Genomic DNA, 23037 nt, shown 5'->3' with positions numbered 1-23037 from the left:
AGAAGAGGTAAAACTGTCACTGTTTGTAGATGACATGATACTATACATAAAGAACCCTAAATATACTACCAGAAAACTACTAGAGCTAATCAGTGAATTTGATAAAGTAGCAGGATACAAAATTAATGCACAGAAATCTCTTTCATTCCTATACACTAATGATGAAAAATCTGAAAGAGAGATTAAGGAAACACTCCCATTTACCACTGCAACAAAAAGAATAAAATACCCAGGAATTTTAGGTAGAAATTGTCTCCTACCTAAGGAGATAAAAGACCTATATGCAGAAAACTATAAGACACTGATGAAAGAAATTAAAGATGGTACAAAGAGATCAAGAGATATACCTTGTTCTTGGATTTGAAGAATCAACACTGTGAATATGACTATACTACCCAAAGCAATCTACAGATTCAATGCAATCCCTATCAAACTACCAATGGCATTTTTCACAGAATTACAACAAAAAATTTCACAGTTTGTATGGAAACACAAAAGCCCCGAATAGCCAAAGCAATCTTGAGAAAGAAAATTGGAGCTGGAGGAATCAGGCTCCCTGAGTTCAGACTATACTACAAATCTACAGTAATCAAGACAGTATGGTACTGGAACAAAAACAGAAATATTGATCAATGGAACAGGATAGAAAGCCCAGAGATAAACCCACACACACATGGTCACCTTTTCTTTGATAAAGGAGGCAGGAATGCAATCCCTATCAAACTACCAATGGCATTTTTCACAGAATTACAACAAAAAATTTCACAGTTTGTATGGAAACACAAAAGCCCCGAATAGCCAAAGCAATCTTGAGAAAGAAAATTGGAGCTGGAGGAATCAGGCTCCCTGAGTTCAGACTATACTACAAATCTACAGTAATCAAGACAGTATGGTACTGGAACAAAAACAGAAATATTGATCAATGGAACAGGATAGAAAGCCCAGAGATAAACCCACACACACATGGTCACCTTTTCTTTGATAAAGGAGGCAGGAATGTACAATGGAGAAAAGACAGCCTCTTCAGTAAGTGGTGCTGGGAAAACTGGACAGCTACTTGTAAAAGAATGAAATTAGAACACTCCCTAACACCATACACAAAAATAAACACAAAGTGGATTAAAGACCTAAATGTAAGGCCAGACACTATAAAACTCTTAGAGGAAAACATAGGCAGAAGACTATATGACATAAATCACGGCAAGATCCTTTTAGTCCCACATCCTAGAGAAATGGAAATAAAAACAATAATAAGCAAATGGGAACTAATGAAACTTAAAAGCCTTTGCACAGCAAAGGCAACCATAAACAAGACGAAAAGACAACCCTCAGAATGGGAGAAAATATTTGCAAACGAAACAACTGACAAAGGATTAATCTCCAAAATATACAAACAGCTCATGCAGATCAATACCAAACAAACAAACAACTCAATCCAAAAACGGGCAGAAGACCTAAATAGGCATTTCTCAAAAGAAGATATACAGATTGCCAACAAACACATGAAAGGTTGCCCAACATCACTAATCGTTAGATAAATGCACAGCAAAACTACAATGAGGTATCACCTCACACTGGTCAGAATGGCCATCATAAACAAATCTACAAACAATAAATGCTGGAGAGGGTGTGGAGAAAAGGGAACCCTCTTGCACTGTTTGTGGGAATGTAAATTGATACAGCTACCATGGAGAACAGTATGAAGGTTCCTTAAAAAACTAAAAATAGAACTACCATATGACCCAGCAATCTCACTACTGGGCATATACCCTGAGAAAACCATAATTCAAAAAGAGTAATGTACCACAAATTTCATTGCATCTCTATTTACAATAGCCAGGACATGGAAGCAAGCTAAGTGTCCATCAAGAGATGAATGGATAGGGCTTCCCTGGTGACGTAGTGGTTGAGAGTCCGCCTGCTGATGCAGGGGACATGGGTTCGTGCCCCGGTCCGGAAAGATCCCACATGCCACGGAGTGGCTAGGCCCGTGAGCCATGGCTGCTGAGCCTGCACGTCCAGAGCCTATGCTCCGCAACTGGAGAGGCCACAACAGTGAGAGGCCCACGTACCGAAAAAAAAAAAAAAAAAGAATGGATAAAAAAGATTGTGGCACATATATACAATGGAATATTACTGTATATGGAATCTAAAAAAAAAGAAAAAAAAAAGCAGTTCTGAAGAACCTAGGGGCAGGACAGGTATAAAGATGCAGACGTAGAGAATGGACTTCAGGAACTGCGGAGGGGGAAGGGTAAGCTGAGATGAAGTGAGAGAGTGGCATGGACATATATACACTACCAAATATAAAATAGATAGCTAGTGGGAAGCAACCGTATAGCACAGCAAGATCAGCTCGTGCTTTGTGTCCACCTGGAGGGGTGGGAGGGAGATTCAAGACAGAGGGTAATGGGGATATACATGTACGTATAGCTGATTCACTTTGTTATACAGCAGAAAGTAACACACCATTGTAAAACAATTATTCTTCAATAAAGATGTTAAAAAAAAGCTCATTACAGTAGATGGTTGAAAATCTTTGGTTAGTTTTGCGAGGTCTCAAAAACCTTAAATTTGACCTTTATTTTGGCAGAAAACCACAGAAATTTTTTTTCTCACAGTTCTGAAGATATGAGGTCCAAAATCTAGTTGTCGGCAGGACCATGCTCCCTTGATGGCTCCACAGGAGAACTCTTCTTTGCCTCTTCTTACCTTCTAGTAGTTGCTAGAAATCTTTGGAATTTATTGGCTTATAGCTGCATCACTCCAATCTGTCCCCATTGTCACATGGTCTTCCTCTTTGTGTCTCATCCGTGTCTTCCAGTCTCTTTCTCCTTATAAGACCACCAGTCATATTGCATTAGCGCTCACCTTAATCCTCTATGACCTCTTCTTAACTTGATTACATCTGCAAAGACACTATTTCGAAATAAGTTCACATTCACAGTTACTAGGGTACCTAGTAATTTTGAAGGGGACCCAATAGGATCTACTACCTTCTTTTTAATTTTTGCAGGATTTGCATTTGTGACTTGTGTCTCCCCTAAGCACTGTTTTAGCTGTGTCTTAATAAGTTTTGTTATTTTGTATTTCCATAATCCAAATCTCCTGATTTCAATTGTGGTTTCTTCTTTAGCTCATTGGTTTCTTAGAATGTATTGCTTAATTTGTAAACACTTTGGGATTTTCTGATGATCTTTCTGTGATTGATTTTCTGCTTCATTCTTCTGTGATCACAGATCATACTGTCTATTATTTCATCCTTTGAAATTGGTTGAGAATTGCTTTATGGTCCAGCATACTGTCAACTTGCTGAATATTTTATGTGCACTTGGAAAAAATATGAGTTCTGTAATTTGGGAATATATATTCTACCTACGTTTTAATTAGGTCAATCTTGTTATATATGTAGTTCAAATCTTTGATATCTCTGCTTGAATTTCATGTTTCCTTGGTGTATCAGTTACTAAGAGAAGTGTCTTAAAACCTTTTACTATTTTTATGGAATTTATTTCTTCTTTTAGTTCTTTCAGTTTTTGCTGTATCTGGGGCCATATATTTGGCACATGAAAGTAGAAAGAATTTTGACAGTTTTTGCCAGGGTTCTGTTACATGTCTGGAGGACTAGATCTTCAGAGGCCCTTATTCTAACCATTCCAAAGTCCTGTCTCCCAAACCTTATTTTGATTTCTTACAATAATGACATGATTGAAGTTTCAAGATACCAAGAGACTTTAGATACCATGTTTCTGTGGAAGAAACTGTGGGCTCCTGATTACATCCAGTTACATCTTTCTTACATTTATTAGGACTCCAATGACAGGTTTCTCAGTATTCTCCTATGGTAACATAGGAAGTAAGCCAAACAAATTTATAAACATATAGAATTATTTAATAATAAAATGGAAAAATTACATCTTATATCCTGGTGTTGTACCTAGGCTCATTTCTGGAAAGGCTACAAAGGTATTGGTATGATTTTCTAGGAATAATACACATTCATCACAATCTACTAATTACAGCTGCTTCTAATGAAAATCAAGCAGTATTCTCAGTATATTATATTTGTGAGTGTGAAGACACCTTTTGGTCTAATACAGGGATTTTTCTGATGACCTGTCATTGGCCTAATAAGGTGGAAATTCCCATAAAAATCTAAAGTGGAACCAGGTACATATTCAGTAATAGATAAACAATGATGCAGGCAACTATCACTTTGTTTAGATCTCGTTTACTCTAACGTAATATAGTTCTCAAGATTCACCCAATCCATATCACCAAGTTTAAGAGACTAGGGCTTTAGGACTAAAAATACCGGTGATAGTATGATATATTCATTCCCCTGGCAAGTCTTCTCATCATATCTTTCTTAGGGCCACTAAGAGTTTCTTCACTCACTCTGAGCTGACAAGACCAAGATTTCATGACATCTCACCTAGATTACTGTGATATTCTACTCATTAGTCATCCTGTTTCCTGCCGCATCCAAGACATCAGTCTGTTAGAAGGATGAACAAGAACGACTAGAACATTTGGGGGAATAAATTTACCAAGAATCTCTTTATTGTTACCCAGAGTTTGTGACTGTATAGTCGATGTAGTTCTTCTTTTGTATGCTGAGCTGAACTCTGTTGCCAACCTTAGAGACTTTTTTCTCCAAATCAGATTTTTTTTAATGTACATGAAGTTTGTTTTTCTTTTTATTAAAACCCCCTCAGTGACCTTTCATCATATTCAGACTATAATCAAAATTACTTTTCATGCTTTATAAAACCCTTCATTATCCAACTCTGACCTCATGTCCTAGCTCTTTCTACCTCATTCACTCTGCCACATGAGCCAGGTTGGCTTCCTTATGGTTCATGAGCAAACCAAGCTAATATGTGTTTTGCCTTCTCTGCTTCCTCTGATGGATCATTCCTCTCCAGTAGCCTTATGTGGCTTATCAACTCACCTCATTTTTGTCCCTGCTTAAATGTCACTTTTTCTAGAGGTATTTCCCAGCCATCTTATCTAAAATCGGTAGTGGTCTATGTAAAAAGAAAATGAGTAACACTGGGTGCTGAGATAAAGATTTTCTCAGTCTGTGAGGAGATACTGTCTGGTTGGGATGTAAGGTAATATTTAAGCTGAGAATTGACTGACAAGGAGGAGTTAGCTTTGTGAAGGTATTTTACAGATACTGTTCGAAGAGAGGATAGACTGCAAAATAGGCCACTGCCTTAGACTTTGACACCATATTTCTCTCCATATTAATTCTATCTAAAATGCTCCTCTTTCAGGCTTGCCCATGTATTACCCAACTTTCAAAATCCAACTTAAATGTCACCTCTTATCTGAAGGATTTCATAGCCCTTTTTCTTAAAGGTCTGTTCTTTCCTGTGCTCCCAGTGCTTCCACGTCTAATATTTTGTTGGGTGTACAGTGTTTAAATGGGGTATATGTCTAACAGAGTTATGTGGAAACTGGCATGGCTCTCATTTGTATTGATCAAAGGTGGATTTATTTTCATGTTCAAACTGAAACAATGATTTTCTTACACTGAAGTATTAGGCAACATCTTCATGTATAATTAACAATAAGTTATTAAATTTAGGAAGGTTCAAGAGTGTTCTGACTTATACCAAGACAACAACATCTATGCTTGTGTGTGTGTGTGAATGTCTGTGTGCATGTGTATGGATAAAGAGATTTCATAAAGTCTGAAAATGTAGACTACTATACACAATATCATTGGAAATTATGGTATAAACTGTAAAAAATTTAAATATTATCTGTATTTCCTGATTATGTGGACACTTGATATATAATTTACTTCGAGAAAATGCATATATATGTGAGTGTGTGTGAGAGAGAGAGTGTGTGTGTGTGTGTGTGTGTGTGTGTGTGTGTGTGTGCGTGCCAGCATACTCTCTGGCTTTGCTAGTATCCTGAACTTAGTTTGACTGTTGGGGAACCTAACATGACAGATGTTGATAGATATACAAAGAAAACAAAGATGAAGGACAAAGCAATCAGAAGGAGATTACTATGGGATAATAAGTAAAACAGTGAAACAGTATTTTTAGTGTTTGATGATAGCAACCTTTCAGATGAAGAATGATTAAGATTGAAATTTCAGCATTTCATATACTTGCGAAGTCTAAAAAGCCTATTGCTATTGCAAAAAAATGAAAGGAACATGAGCAGAGGATGTAGTCAAATTCAGTTCATATATTGTGAATGAAGAACAGCACAAAATACAAAATTTGTACAGCACTTGAAATGTAAGATTATAGGAAAATTCAGAGCAGACCAGTATAGAGACATTTTCACTTAGAATACTGATTTTCAGAGTCTTACCAGTTTCTGAAAGATGAAGAACTTGAATTCTATGTCAAAAAAATTCCTGCATATACCATTTTATATCATTATATATGTTCATTCTTAAATTTGCATACTGTAGTGTTAAAGTCTTATCTAGCGTTTAGGTTAAAACATTTAAAAAAAAACTGTGTAGTGGAGAGAAAGATGATTCTTATTATTGATAAAAATTCCTTTTACTATCCGCAGACTTTCTAATAACTGTAACTTCAGGTCAGGACTTATATAGAAATACTGTTTATTCATATGGGCTTGCTTTTTATGGGAAAATTCTTATTTTCTTTGTCTCTTAATTGGGAATGCCTAGATTCCAATTCACTTTCTAGCTATGTGACAGTATACAAATAATTTGTTTCCTAATTTTTACTTTCCTAAAAATTAAAAGATGAGTATCGAAAGTAGCTAAAGCCTTATGGTGTATTTGTGAGGATCAAAGATGATAAATGATATAAAGTGTTTGCCCCAGTGCCTGACACATAGCAAATTTTCAAAAGTATCATCATCTTTATGCTATTATCATATGTTCTCATGCTACTTATTCATATGTAAAATGAGTTTGTATTTTTAGTCTAAGTAAGCGAATATAAATGAATGTGTTAACGAAACTATTAAATACCAACCTAAGATAATTCCTGAAGGAAATCTTTCTGAGCTTTATTTATGATTATAGGCACAGTGCTTCACACAATGTCTTGTACTAAAATGTTTGCTCAATTGGAGATAACTGAACAAAGCTGCAATTCTATTGATTCTTAAAACAATTGTATATCTAAATATTTGGTTTTTTCCTCAGAAAACCATATTTTGCTTTACAAAAAGTACTATTCATATACCTGTTCAGATTTTTGCTTGCTTTGAATCTAGTGATCCTTACAGCAACTTACAAATTCCATAAATTATAGTTTTATATTTAATGCACATACTGTTCAATTTTTATGCAAGGAAGAGTTTTCTTCTATATTTTCAATGATGTACAGCTGTTTTTCATGTTTATGTGGAGACTGTAAAAGAAGAATCTTGTGCTAATAGTCAGTGGTCAGTAGATTGTAGAGATTGTGTGTCAGCCTTTCTCCAGGCTTGTAATTACTTTAAATATAATTCCAGCTTTCCTATGCTTTTATAATATCGATATTAAAAACTAAAATTAAGAATTTATACACTTAGTTTTGAAATAAAAGTAAAAATTTATTTGTAAAAAAATTTGTCATTTAAATTTATCAGTAAAATATTCCAGGTGAAACCATACATTATGCATTAATGGTGAACCATAAATAGATATATAGATAGATAAATAGATAATATCTAACTCCACAGAATGCAATGAAGAATATCCAAAAGTATTAAGACAAATGATTAATATTCTGTACATGCAATCCCTTCTAAGAAGGAATGACTGATAATTTTAAAATGTGCTTTTAAAGAAGGCTTCACAGAGGAGGCTGATTTGCACTGGACACACGCGATAAGAGTAGCTGCAGTGGGGAGGGAGAGACATCTGTGCTAGGAGAATCACTTAAATGAGGCATTGAAGTGGGAAAACAGGAGTTGTATTCAGATGACAATGGCAATGAATATAGTGATTTAGCCTGTATAAAGGATTGGTTTGTGAAACGATGAGAAGGAAGGACAATTTAGTACCAATTAATGGAGGGCTTGGATTCCAGAATAAGCAATGTTTATGTTGTTCTGAAGGAAAATAAGAGCTTTTGCAGTTATTTGTTTTGGTGTTTGTTTTCAGCTGGTCTTACTGTACTCCCTTCTGCCTTAAAGGAAGAGCTACCTGTTCTCCTTTCTAAGGCAAGTCACTCCACCTACACATTGTCCATTGCATCACTGCCTGTCATCTCTGAAACAGTCTGACATTAGTTACATCTTCCATCTCTGTATTCTTCAATTTATTTCTTGTTATTACTTCTTTTCCTTCTTCCTAAAATGTATTACTCAATTTCTTCAGGATAAAATAATTTCCTTTGTCTTGGCCTCAATTTCTACAATTTTCCTTGCTATGAGCTTTCTTATGAAAGCTTATTCTTATGAATAAGCCAAGCATTTACTTTCTATTTTCTCACCTTTCTTTTACTCTTCCTCCCTCTGTACCTGACTTCCTCTCCTACCACTGTATGGATATCAGCCTTACCAAGGCATCCAAACGTCAAATTTGATGACGTCTTTTCAGACATCGTATAGCTCAACCTACCTCCATCACTCAGCACTGTTGATGAGTATAAACAAAGATGTGGATTTTCAAAACACACATACCTAAATGATCTTGATCAAATTTGTAACCTCTATCATCCTGAAGATGGTAGTGGTATGTACCTAAATAAAGCTGTTGTGAGAATACAATTAGAGTATGTATAGGCTTTATCACAGTGTGGGACGCAGAATACACACTGCATAAGCAGTAGCTAATAGTATCTTAAAAGAATTGTCTCTACTCACTGTTCCTGATTTGGGTCATTTAATATGCTTTAATTTAGCCTCAAATTCCACATACAAGAGTTTCTCCTTACCTTATGTTAATGATTATGAGTAACTTGGGTATAGAGGGGAAGGTTTCCTCATAATGTCATTAAGTGGCATGGAACGCTCGGATGTGAAATCCCACCCTGTTAATCATATCCGAAATTAAATGGAAATTTGGTTGCAATGTACTGAGGCAAAGTTGTGTTGTTATTATTATTATTAATTATTATTATTATTATTATTATTATTGATCCCACAGAGAAACTGCCTTAATAAATTGTGTGAGGACTTCTATGTTGGGTTCTGTGGGTGAGTTGCAGGCCAGTCACTTGAAATGGTGGTCCACAAGGAGTCTTTCTTCCAGGCCACTGGGTCTGGCACTCTATAGGCAAGAACTGCTAAATATGGGCCCCAGCAGCCATACCTCAGTTATAAGGCCCTTCCCATCTACCCCTTCTTCTTCTTCTTCCCTATTACAATCCCCTACCGATACCCTCACTCAAGAGTTTTTCATTTAATTGTGTTCATTCATACATTGAAGCCTGATTACTCATTTGAAAGAGATGATAAGAAAGACATAGCTACCATAAGGTTTATATGAAATTACTTTTTCTCCCTACCCTCTTCTTAGCCTAATATCATTTGACACTCACTTTAAATCTTTCAGTCCAGGAACACTAGTCCGGGGATACTAACCACACTGGTCCATGTGGTCACAATCCTTTCTCCTCCTCAAGGGCATTTGTATATACTGGGACTTAGATTTGAATCATCTGATCTTTCTAACTTTTCATAGCTCAATCTATACTTTCTTATCAATACTTTAACTTTCTCATAAAAGAAAATTTTCTCATTTTATCTGTTATAACTTCTTTTTATGGAACTTACCACAGTAGCAATTTTATACCTACTTCTGCAATTAGTATTCTCTAAGTTTCATAAAAACAGGGACTTTGTCCATTTTTAGCTCATTTTAGATCCAACATCTAAGATGTAGCCTGCCGCAAAATAGTGGTTCTAAATGAAAGAATGAGCACCAGTCCCTAAGAACACAGGAACTCTTTATCCTACTGAAAAAAAAAATGTTTTTGTCTATTGAAATACAATGGATGGTCTGCCCTCCCAGAGAGCTGTTGAAATGATTTCATTCCCTCCTTGAGTTATCTGGAAGGACCAAAGGCCCACTCTTATGGATGGATCAAATGTCTATTTTCTAAAACAGCAACATTAAATAAAATTGCATTCTCTCTCTCCCTTTCTCTCTCTCTCTCTCTCTCTCTCTCTCCCCCCCTCCCCCTCCTCTCTCTCTCTTTCTACTCTCCATGACTTAGTATACAATTACATAAAATAATCTCTTTCCATGAAAATGTATTTCTTTGTGTTCTTGACAATGACTCCTAGTCTTCTTCCTACCTCATTAACTGCTCTATACCAAATTTTTTTTACTGACCTTTTAGCAAAGTTATTCAGATTGCTCTTTTAAATGTTAATATAACCATATTTAAAAAAATCAATTTATTTAAGCTAAAAACACAACCAAAAGCAGTTACCCATTTCTCCCACCCTCCACCCCTCACCTCTGGCAACCACCAATGATCTCTTCTCTGTATCTGTGAGCTTAGTTTTATTTATTCATTCATTCATTTATAGATTCCACATAAAGGAAAAATTATATGGTATTTGTCTTTCTCTGTCTGACTTATTTCACTTTTAATAATGCTCTTGAGGTCCATCCATTGCTGTTACAGATGGCAAGATTTCATTCTTTTTTATGGCTGAATAATATTCCATTATATGGAGATAGATATATAGAGACAGATATATAGAGATTTATATCTATCTCTATATATTGCAATATATCCACTCATCCAGTGATGGACAGTTAGGTTGTTTCCATATCTTGGCTATTGTAAATAATGCTGCCATGAACATGAGAATGCATATATCTTTTTGCGTTAGTGTCTTTGTTTTCTGTAGGTAAATACAAAGAGGTGGAATTCCTGGATCATATGATAGTTCTAGTTTTAATTTTTTGAGGAACCACCATACTGTTTTCCATAGTGGCTGTATCAATTTACACTCCCTCCAACAATGCATGAAGGTTTCCTTTTCTCTACATCCTTGCCAACACTTGTTATTTCTTGTTTTTTTGAGAATAGCCATTCTAACAGGGATGAGGTGATATCTCACTATGGTTTCGATTTGCATCTTCCTGATGACTAATGATGTAGAGCATCTTGTCATGTACCTGTTGACCATTTTCATGTCTTCTTTGAAAAATATCTATTCAGATCTTCTGCCCATTTTTCAATCAGATTGTTTGGGTTTTTTGCTATTGAGTTGTATGAGTTCCTTATATTTTGGATATTAGCTCATTATCAGACATATGATTTGCAAATATTTTCTCCTGTTTAGTAGGTTGCCTTTTCATTTTGTTGATGGTTTCCTTTGCTGAGCAGAAGCTTTTTGGTTTGAGATAGTCCCACTTGTTTATTTTCGCTCTTGTTACTTTTGCTTTTGGTGTCAGATTCAAAAAATTATTGTCAGGACCTATGTCAGGAGCTTATTGCCTATGTTTTCTTCTAGGAGTTTTATGATTTCAGGTCTTACGTTCAAGTCTTTTATCTTTTGGAGTTAATACTGTGTATGGTGTAAGGCAGTGGTCCAGTTTCAGTCTTTTCTTTGCCTATCCAGTTTTCTCAAAATAATTTATTGAAGAGACTGAAGAGATTTATTGAGATTTTTCTCCTCAATCTTCTTATGCTTTCAGTTATATGTAATAATTAGTTCTATTCCTATTTACATTAATGAATATTAACTTTCAAACAAAATAAAATATGGTTAGAGAAAACACACATACATGCACACACATATGATTCAGTTATCAAATAGAATGTACTGACACAATTTTATTTTTTAGGGGAAATGAAGGAGTATTCATTTGTCCTGATGACATTTAGGAAGCTAAAATTAATTTTGCAGTGTGATATACCATCTCCTTAGTAGTTTTGGTCTTTTTGGTATCATTGGAAGAATGTAAAATGGGCAAAGGCTCTCTTGACAGAATGAAAGTTCCAATACTTGGGGAGAGGGTCAGACAGTGTGGTGACACAAGGCCAGTTATATGAATATATTCTGATAAATATCTGAAAAGGTTTAGCGCTTGTGATTTTTCAACACAATAATCCATCTCTCATGACAACTCATACTGTAAGTAGGTAAGTATGTTGGACAAGAAAACCTGCCAATAATGACCTTCACTCTCAACTCTGAAGTAATTGCACACTTAGGCATCTGGTAACCACCTACAGTTTCTATAGACTTTGGCAACTTGCGATCAATATCATCAACCTGTGAACTCCGGAAAATGTACCCAGATCTATCTCTCCTCTCCTTATATACTGGCAGTAAGATAACAGACAGATTCATATGTACTCTTCCCATGTCTAGAATCACTAGATTATACAAAGGTAAATATTGCATCAATGCTATATTTCATTTCTAGAACATTAAGAAGAAAGTGTTCTAGGAAAACAGGAATGCAGATGATAAGTAGATAAATCCATGAAAAGCAGGAAAATGATGGATCTCCTCTTACCTTTCTTTCCAGTACTTCCCTGTGCTTCAGCCAAAATGATGTTTTCAAAATTCAAATTGACCGTGTCAAATCCCCACTATTTACATTTTAAAAAAACAGGCAAAACTTCCAATAGCTTCGCCTTTCTCTTTGGATACAATATGCAGTCTTTAACGTGGTATATTCACTATTGCATGTTCTAATTTCTGCCTTTTTCTCCAGCTGTATCTCCCACTGCTCTCCATTTTGTAAATGGTATGCCATCCCAACTGGTCTCTCCAAATACAGGTTCTTTTCATGTGCTGTCCTTGTGTTTGTTTTGTTCCTTACCCTGCTCACCTAGTTAGCACACATACATTTTATATTTCAGTGTAGGAGTGATTTCTCAGGGCAAGCTTAGGTCATACTCCTCTGTTTTATACTTTTATAGCACCATAATTTATATCCTAGTATGAATTCTGTTTGTGAACATATTATTATTTGAGTGATTATTTATTTGATACAAGCTTTTGGCATTGGAAGTAATAATTACTGGGGAAAAAAGAAGAGTCTGTGTTTGTTCGCTGTTGTATCTCCAGCATCAAGCACTTTTGATTGGTCGATAAATGTTTGCTCAATGAGTAAATGGACTTTAACTGTGTTTAATTTGAAAACACTGAAGAAAGAAATATTGGCCCAAGAAAGTTTGATTTAAAGGCCTTCATGTTTCAGGCTAGAAGATATTAGATCGTTGTTTGTTTTTTAATTAACCCAAATAATCTTTGTACATTTCTTTGACTGCAAATATAATTCTGAATCTTATGGTGTTACTCCTGTTTTTTTAGTGTGCAATGGAGTCATATTAAGAAAAATAGCATCAATGTGAGTCCTCAAAATATTCCTCAAAAACTGAGTTTTTATACATACAGTTATTATATTTCTGCAATTTCAAGGTCAACTCTATAAGTTAACTATATGACAAAATGCTAAAAGCAATAGACTTTGATTTTATAGGTAATTGATAAAATTGAAGTGACTATTTCAAGAAATGCAATTATCTTATGTCAAACATGTTCAGAAGTCCATGAACGTAATGGAATTTCTTTTCATCTCTCATCCTACTACAGAATATCCCTCAACTAAATGAGCTCAGGCTCTTGTTTTTCATGAGTCCCAGTAGTACTGTCATAAAAGGGGCTGCTTTCAGTCAAAATGTCAATACCTGGCAACTGCATATGGTTAATTTGATGATACTACTTCCCAGCAATGTCAAGTCATAGGGACTAGTTTTTGAAATGACATTAAAATCAATGCATTTTATAAAATTTAATAAGAATTAGAGATATAAAATAATGTTGAAATATAAATAACATCTATAATGAATGGATGCTTTGAAATAATTTACTCTTTAACATCAGGCATAATTTATCATTAAATTAAAAACATGTTCCCTATTTTTAAAATTAAACATGTTAACCTCTTCTCATGTATCATTTTGTATAATGAAAATAAGAGGTATAATTTATCCTGTTTTGAAGCCATGTGTTTCAAAATATCTTTAAGGAAATCAAATGTGGGATCAAATTTAAACTTCTGAGTACTTCCTAGATCAGATGTCATGGAGAATCCAAGATAATGTATAATAACAATTCAGAGTGATCTTAGTACTAAATTTGTTACCAGAAGAATTATTGCAGATTCATTCATGTTTGAATAATAGACAACATATACTTAAAATGGCTGAAATCTTAATGAATTAAGAGACGTCAGTCAGGACAATAGCTCTTTGCTCCACCAGAGAAATATCTTATTAAAATATTAAACAGCACCTTTTTTTTGTTTGTTTGTATTCTTTAAGGACATTAAAAATTTAGAGAAATCTATTAAAGATGTTTGGAAATTATGAATGGAAAGAAGTGATTAGGCTCTCCTGCTCATCACAAATTGGCATCTAAATGAATATATATCCACACAAAATTTTAAAAATTCATCTAAATCCAGGAGATATAGTGTGATTCTCATTGTTCTAGAAAATATCATTAAGACCAAAGGTCCTGTAATGATTGGTTTTTATTCCGTATTCAAATAGGTGCTTCTGGAGATGCACTCCTAACACTTAACTCATTTGAGTAAACAAAACGTAGCAGCACTCAATACTGAGATAGGAAAGTGGGTTCCTTTACGTTAGACAAAGAAACATACATATATATGTATATCTATCAAGATATATGTACATATATATATCAAGATGTATGTATACATATATATGTATATGTATATATATATATATATATATATCTTTTTTTTTTTTTTTTTTTTTTGTACGCGGGCCTCTCACTGTTGTGGCCTCTCCCGTTGCAAAGCGCAGGCTCCGGACGCGCAGGCTCAGCGGCCGTGGCTCACGGGCCCAGCCACTCCGCGGCACGTGGGATCTTCCCGGACCGGGGCACGAACCCGTGTCCCCTGCATCGGCAGGCGGATTCTCAGCCACTGCGCCACCAGGGAAGCCCTATATATATCTCAAGAAAAATTTTCAACAAGAATATGAGATGCCCAAGAGGAAAGAATTATCACAAAGACCTAAATAGCAAACTTATTACAACTGAGTAAATTGAGCCTTATTGTTTCCAGTCAAAGATAATACAAAAGAAATACAAATTTAGTGAACGGTTCCCTGTTTCACAAAACTTATGATGCTGAAGCAAGAGATCATTGGTTTTAGAAGTCATATTTGTATAACTTCATTAATTTTGGGAAATAAAAATAGTTTTGCTCTCCATCTCTACGCGCACACACACACACACACAACACATTCACACATAAATGCATTATCAGTAAGGGATAGCTAACCTCTTGTGATTTAAAAATTTTTTCTAACTAGGTTAGAATTTGTAGAAAAGGGCTAACAATATTGCTTTGTACCTAGTAGGCTTAATAATATTTATTGAGTAATCAAAATAGTAAATATTTTCAACAAATATTATAATAAATAATGAGTGAAGTTGAATGAGTGCTTACTAAAAGTTGGGTGCTACATTGAGCAGTTTGTATATTTATTTTGTTATAACTCCTTTAATCTATACAGTGTCTATAATAGGTATTATTAGCTCCATTACAGAGGTGAAAGAATTCAGCCTCCGATAGGTCATGGAAATTCCCTGAAGTCACAGGACTCCTAAGTGGTAGAACAATTATTCAGGCTCAGGTCCAATTCAAAGTGCAAAGGTTTTTTCTCCAACAAATACCACAGAGTAGAGCAATTAGGTTAACAATTACAATTAAGTTTAAAACACATACATACATCTTTATTAGACCCATTTTCTTGCTTATTTATCTTTCAATTTATCTAAAAACTATTTATTGAGCGTTCTCCAGAAATTTTAGAGTATACAGGGGGAAGACATAAAAATGAGCAAAGAATTGTAATACAACATAATGAATACTATAACGCTACAGTAAAATATGGTGCAAGTTTGTAAACAGTGTTTAACTCAGTGGTAACAGTGGGAAGCATGTGTCTTGTTCTGTGACAAAAATGTGTCACAAAAGATCATATGACTCATTTTTGAGACAATGGTCATCTAAAAATGATTCTGTATATAAAGGTGAGAGGTCCAATATTGATACCCCTTAAAAGTCAATCTAAGGAGTTTGGATATTATCCTATTGTATAGGGGCCAGGAGGATATTGGATTTGAAGTATGGTAGACAAGGTGTATCAGAATCACCTTTTTACTTTTCAGATAAATTCCCAATATCACCTAAAGAATGTCTTGGAAAAGGGAAATTAAGTGTGCTTTTTTTGCCATCATGCGCGTGAAAGTTAAGTTGAAGTAAATATAAAAGAGAGAAGACACTGGAAAGGAGCAATACTTATGTGGTAGTATCAAAAGAAATCTGCTTAGGAGGGAGATGAAGAGTAAGGTTAAAGATACAGCCTTAACATTCCATTTCAGCTCAATCCATATATTATACATGTGGCAGTATATCTAGTTAATTAGGCTGTTAATTTGATAAGCATGGCTGACTCCAGTTTATTTATAACAAACTAATAATGGTTTTGCTTATTAAGGATGGTTTAAATGTATGCAGAAAAAAAGGAGCCCTTGAAAGAGATAGGAGTTCATATCAATCAGGGTTCCTGGTGGCAAAACACCTGTAAATAAAACTAAACAAAAAAAACCTTTAGGATAAAAAATAATTTGTTGGATAGGTAGCAGGTAGTTCATAGAATTTATCGTTGTACTGGACTGCTGGACTCAGAAAATGGGTGGAGCCAAGTGTAGGTGTTCTCCAGATATCCTTTGGTTCAGTACTGACAACTCTGCCCTTCCCTCATCTGTGCCCTGCAGTAATTCAAGCGTAAAGTAAACCGGAGTTTGAAGACTTCAGATAGAAAAAGCAATGTAAATTATCATATAGTGTTGGTACATTGATTACATGCTGAAATGATAATATTTCGGATCTACTGGTTTAAATAATATATCTTTTTTTTAACATCTTTATTGGAGTATAATTGCTTTACAATGGTGTGTCAGTTTCTGCTTTATAACAAAGTGAATCAGTTATACGTATACACATGTTCCCACATCTCTCTTCCCTCTTGCGTACCGCTGATATAATAATATATCTTTTAAAATTAACCTTTCCTGTTTATTTTTATTGTTTCTAATGTGACTAGTAGACATTTTGAAATTAGATATGCAACTTGCATTTGTGTCTTGTTTTATATTTTTATCGGATAGCACCATTGTAGAAGGCAAGCTGGGGTCTTACATGTGCGCCTGCACGTGTGTGTGTGTGTGTGTGTGTGTGTGTGTGTGTGTGCGTGTCTTTGTGTCTGTAGGAAAAACACGACAGAAATCAGGGGGAAAACTGACAGTAACAATGGGCTATAGCTTTGGATTGCTGTCTTCTCTTCCCCCAAACTAACATCAGTTTTACCATCATCCAAAACCCTGATTCCACCCTGGGAAAATGAGAAGAGGTTAAAACAGTATAGTATAAAATAGTATCGTATCTTTCCTGGAGATAGCCCAAGAAAGTTATAGGAAAGAAGAGATGAGGGGAGTGAAATTCCGTTTGGCAGTGTTAAGATGGAACCCTAACCAATATTCAGCTTAGGAAAATTTTCATGTTTTCCGTGTCGATGAAAAAAATCAGTCAATCTAAGAAAGAAATGGAAAATTTAATCTGAGCCAAATTGAGGATTATAACCTGGGAACAGCCTCTCAGAAAGCTATGAAAACTGTACTGCCCATTAGAGGTCAAGGCACAGTTATATACGTTTTTGAGACAGAGATCAGTCCATTAAATCAGGGGTCTCCAGCACCCGGGCCGTGGACTGGTACCGGTCTGCGGCCTGTTAGGGACCGGGCCACACGGCAGGAGGTAAGCGGCGGGCGAGCGAGCAAAATTTCATCTGCCGTTCACCATCGCTCCCCATCACTCGCAGTACCTCCTGAACCACTACCCCGCCCTGTCTGTGGAAAAATTGTCTTCCACGAAACCGGTCCCTGGTGTCAGAAAGGCTGGGGACCGCTGCATTAAATGATGTAAATAGTTTGCACAATCCAGATCTGTAAGTACAAAGTGGTGGGTCATGTGACCCCTTACAAGATCAAGAAGGAACGTTGTCTCTTAAGGAGTTGTCTTGTGGGTGCTAGGAGAATGACAAAGTGGTGGGTCATGTGACCCCTTACAAGATCAAGAAGGAACGTTATCTCTTAAGGAGTTGTCTTGTGGGTGCTAGGAGAATGTTGCCCTTTATGGTGGAGCAGGTATTTCTGCCAACGAGGGAGGTTGGGTTGATGCATAATACGGATACACGATGCACAGTGTGGGCAGAGAGGAGGCCAAAGGTCAGAGAAAAATTTTTATAGTTAAATTTTCTCGTCTTGCCATAAAATATGAATTTTATTTCACAGCTGTCTAATTTCTGTACTTTCCTGACATATTTCTTCATCAAGCTAGACCTAAAAACCAAAGAAATTGCCTATAAAACAATGCTAATAATGTGAGAAAAAGATAAAGCCAGGAGTCTTTTAAGTTCACGCAGTTCAGTAAAAAGAACATGGACTTCTTTTTACTGTCACACTGCACTCACATGGATGTGTGAAAAGAAATTGAAGACAGTGCATGTGAAAAAGAGAAAATCCTAATCCTGTCACTTCTCATCAGCCTAGTAAAGCACTAATACACTTAGTGAAAGAAAGTGTTTTAACTGTTGCATGCAAGAAAATCTGATTTTTTTTTCGAGAGCAGTCAGAACATGAGTAAATGCTGACCTGCTCTTTTACACAATAGAATCCAGTTCTTCTGTTATGCCCATTAAACTAAGAATTGCTGAAGAAAGCAGACTTCTTACAAGGGACAGGGCCTATTTGAGCTTATAGGTTTGCCTGAGGCCGAAAAGGGAAGGAAAACCCTTTCTAAACTTTCTAACCGTATGTGGTAGTCATCTTGCTAAAAGGGAAAATCTTCTCAAGCGATTCCCTATAAAGAAATGTCATTATCTCCAGTAGCTCTTTTGATTATTCTGCATACGAATCTATCAGCCAATTTTCTAGGAGCAGTTTCGGAGATGACTGTAAATGCTAGTAGCAATTATAAAGGAAATTGATCCTGTAAAAGCAACAGTTTGGTATTCATTCCAACAAATGGCCACTTCAACAAATAATACCAGAAGCTTTCCACATGTAAAAGCTACAACAGACATAAAGCAAAATGATTGCCTTGACCAGGTGATTGAACCCTCATAGGCATAAAATACAGGACTGATATTTTAAAGAAATGCAAGGAAAATCGTTTAATAGACATAGATACTGCTCAGTTTTGAAAGATTAATAAGAAAAGAAAGCTCTGTGCTCTCCAAAATATTTTCACTGTAAATTTCAAAGAGGATGAATACTAGATTTAATTTTTGCTTTTAGGGTCATGGCTGCCTGGTTTATATTTGTAATCACACATAAATGAAGGAAAAGCTAACTTTAGGTTTCTAAGTGATACAATTTAAGTAGCAAGGCTGTAGATAATACACAAAAGTGTAATTCCCTATGGTGGAGGTATTTGTTGAATAAAAGTACCATCAGAGACAGCCGGCTGAATTATGGAGCAAGCTTTATTATTCCCCTTGACATCTGACTTTACAAGAGTCCTTTTTTCTTCTTTTACTTTTTTCATTTTTACTTCTTAATATTTTCTAGTTTTATTGAGATATAATTGACATATAACACTGTATTATCTTACGATGTTACTCTGAGGCAGTGAATGTGATAGATGTGAATGCCCAGCATCTCCAAACATCAAACTTATAAATCCCAACAGTTATTCAATAGTCTGAGACAAGTTGCCCTCGAATATCTAAGGATTTTAACAGATTCAATGGCAAACATATGTTTTTCTGAATTTCATAGTAGCCTTTTTTAAAATTTGTGTTCATATGACTAGTTCAACCAAGCCCAATGCCTGTGAATTTAATTAAATTCCCATAGGAATCTGGGCTACCAATATTAAGCCATTTTCTACAGAAAGTACACTTGTAAAAGCAAGCCCACTAGGCCAGAGAAAATAGTGGGACTTTGCAGAGACAAATAATAATGATTAATAAATACTAAATGCCTGCAGATGCCTACCACATGTTTTGTATTCTGCTAAATCCTTTGATATAACTTATCTCATCTTTAGAGGAAAGAGTGAGCTCTCACATTTTCATATGTTTACAGATGATCAAACTGAAGTTCAAATTGAAAGCATCTATCTGGCTTTGTATAGATTCTCTTTTCATTTCATAAGTACATATTTCATTATGGGCACTCAATACAAAATTGATGAGAGGGAAATAAATATGTGAAGGAATGGGTGTAGAAATTTACTAGGGTATACCTTATTCAATTTTTACATGTTTCTGGAAGTTTAAAAACTACATGTTAAGACTGCTGTTGAAATAATTTGTATCAAATAACATATACTATCAATTTTATATATTATATAACATTCATTTCTGTAGTTTTAACTAAACCGACTATAATAACATTTTTAGAAAATATTTATTCCAATGTTTTAAGAAAAAAAAATATTAACCTCAAATAAATTAAATATAGTGGCTTAAACATTCCCTGTGTATACCAAGAAATAACAAAATGTAAATAGAAAAATAAAAGTTTTTTTCCTAAATTCATGCCTTAACTTATAATGAATCATGGTAAACACTTTTTTTTTTAACATTACAAGGTTCTTTTCTAACATAATCAAAAACCATTATGAACAGAGCCCCACATATTTCAGGTTCCGTTCAAATTTTACTAATTATCTATTATGTATGAGTTTTAAAGTATATTTTATTGGAAATAGTTGCATTTAAAGTTATAGTTACAGCAACAAAGTTAAAGTATGTAAGATACGTACTTATGGACACGTGTATAGATATTCTGGGATAAGTGAGAAAATACCACTCTTTTTTTAATATACTCTAAAATCTTCACTTATATTTGAGGATAAATCTAATGTATTAGATTTTACATTACAATAAATGTAATTTATTGTAATGGATTTTTAAAATCTTTCTTATAAATTTTGTCAATTTTAATCATGAGCTAACTTTCTAATATTGAAGTTGGTTTGAACACTAATTTTTAATTACTTATGAAGAAGAAAACACTTGAAAATTGAAATACACCATACATAAGTGTGATCTTGTGGAGTGGGAATTATAAATTGATATAATCCTATTATATCATCTTAAATGTTACTTCAGTCATTTGGGTTTGACAATATAATTTCACTTGTGGTATGTCCAAATTTATGCAACATGAGCTATCTTTTTACTAACAAAATGCCCAGTGGTCTTCAGGAAAATTAGTACAAAATTGAGTGACTAAATTAATAAATGTTATAATCTAATATTATGAACTATAAGTTTTCTTATTTCAAAGAGTCTTAACAAACTGCTGATCTTTATTGTGTGGTTAAGTTTTATGAGCACTTCTTGGCGCAGTTATATGTATGAGTCAGGATATCAGTAGACATATTCGGAGGAGGTTAATAATTTACACTAATAAATTTATCAATTAAAGTATTATATATGTTTTATTAAAGGAAGTTTCATCATTATTAATAAACAAATTATAATACAGTTCAAGTATTGACAGACATTTGAATTAATAATTTAAAAAATTGTTATCTTATAATTTACGGTCTTAAGGTTAATATAAAACAGTATCCAAAAGAATAAACAGAATTTGTTCTTCCCTCACTTCAGTGTTTACCACTATTTGGTTTTATGCTACAATGTTTATATACCTAAGATGTCTAACTTTCATAAATCCCCTAATCATCTCAGTGTTGAGGAAAAATTTTTAAATTTTTTCCAGTTTTCTTCATATACTCCCAATATCAGTTTTAATCACTGAAGAAGGAGATTTGTTGCAATGGGTTGAACCATTGTTTGGATCAGGTTTTAGAACCCTATACCTTCATCTTGAGTAGAGATTTTCCTCACTTACTGAAGCACATCGATAGCATATTTAAAACATAAATCTGCCTCTTTATTCATCTGCCCACATTTGAACTCTATACTGTAAATGATTAAAAAAATAATAAAAAATAAGTAATATAGAGACAATTATTTGGTAATTTTGTTATAAAGATTTGCCTTCAAAAACAATGTGAAATAATAGAGGAAAAAAATATAAGATTAAAAAAACAAGACACAGATTTCCCAAAGACCTGAGAGAACAGGTGTACAATCAGCATCACTCTGAGAGTATCAGTACTCAAGAGGTATAGGCAGTAGGTTTTTCCACCCCTGTTGCTCTTGTGAGAACCAGTCTCTAAATAAATTCTACAGAGATTTGTCAAGTTAGTAACCCACGCAAAGCGCTTTTGGGGAAAATAGGAGAGCTGAACAATAATGGCGGAAGTAATAATAGCTAGGTAGCAGCTATGATCTCTGCTTAAAAGAATAAATGCATTCAACTAATGAATTGTGCCTGTTTGACCTATGACCTCTTTATGAGTACATATGGATGGGCATAATGCTGTTTCAGAGACCTGTTGCCAAAATAACGCATAATATTTAGTAGACAGTTTGTGTTGCTCATTATTCAGTGGGTAGGTCATGGCTCTGCTGGGCTCAGTTTAAAGATTAGCTTATTTGTTCCTTTGACTGAGGCCTCTCATTTGATTCCTGTCTGCTTCATCTGCTTATTCTCTTGGAGCAGTGGCTCTCTGGAGCATACTGTTCTCAAAGTGAAGGGTGAAAAGGGAGAGTGAAAGCCAAACGGTATGACCCCACTTAACATCTCTGTGCTGGTCATGTCTGCTAATATCCCATTGGCTAAAGCAAGTCACGGGGCCACATCCAAACTCAGTGGAACAGCTGGGTTACTCCTCCGGTAGAGAGGCCCTAATTTAATTTTGGTGTTAATACAATTAAATACCTTTCTGTGTTTTTATCTGAACTATTATCAGCATGCTCTATATTAGAGAATATTTTATTTAAATCTTTCAGTATTCCAATAATAAGCTTCTTTGTTAATTACGACAGTAACTCCGAAATGAGGGAAAAAAGAGATTGAATCAAATGAGTTAGGGGGCTTCCCTGGTGGCGCAGTGGTTGAGAGTCCGCCTGCCGATGCAGGGGACACGGGTTC

Source organism: Physeter macrocephalus, chromosome 7 (genome assembly GCF_002837175.3).
Source record: "Physeter macrocephalus isolate SW-GA chromosome 7, ASM283717v5, whole genome shotgun sequence".
In the NCBI taxonomy this organism is placed as follows: domain Eukaryota; kingdom Metazoa; phylum Chordata; class Mammalia; order Artiodactyla; family Physeteridae; genus Physeter; species Physeter macrocephalus.
Note: the sequence above shows the minus strand (reverse complement) of the source record.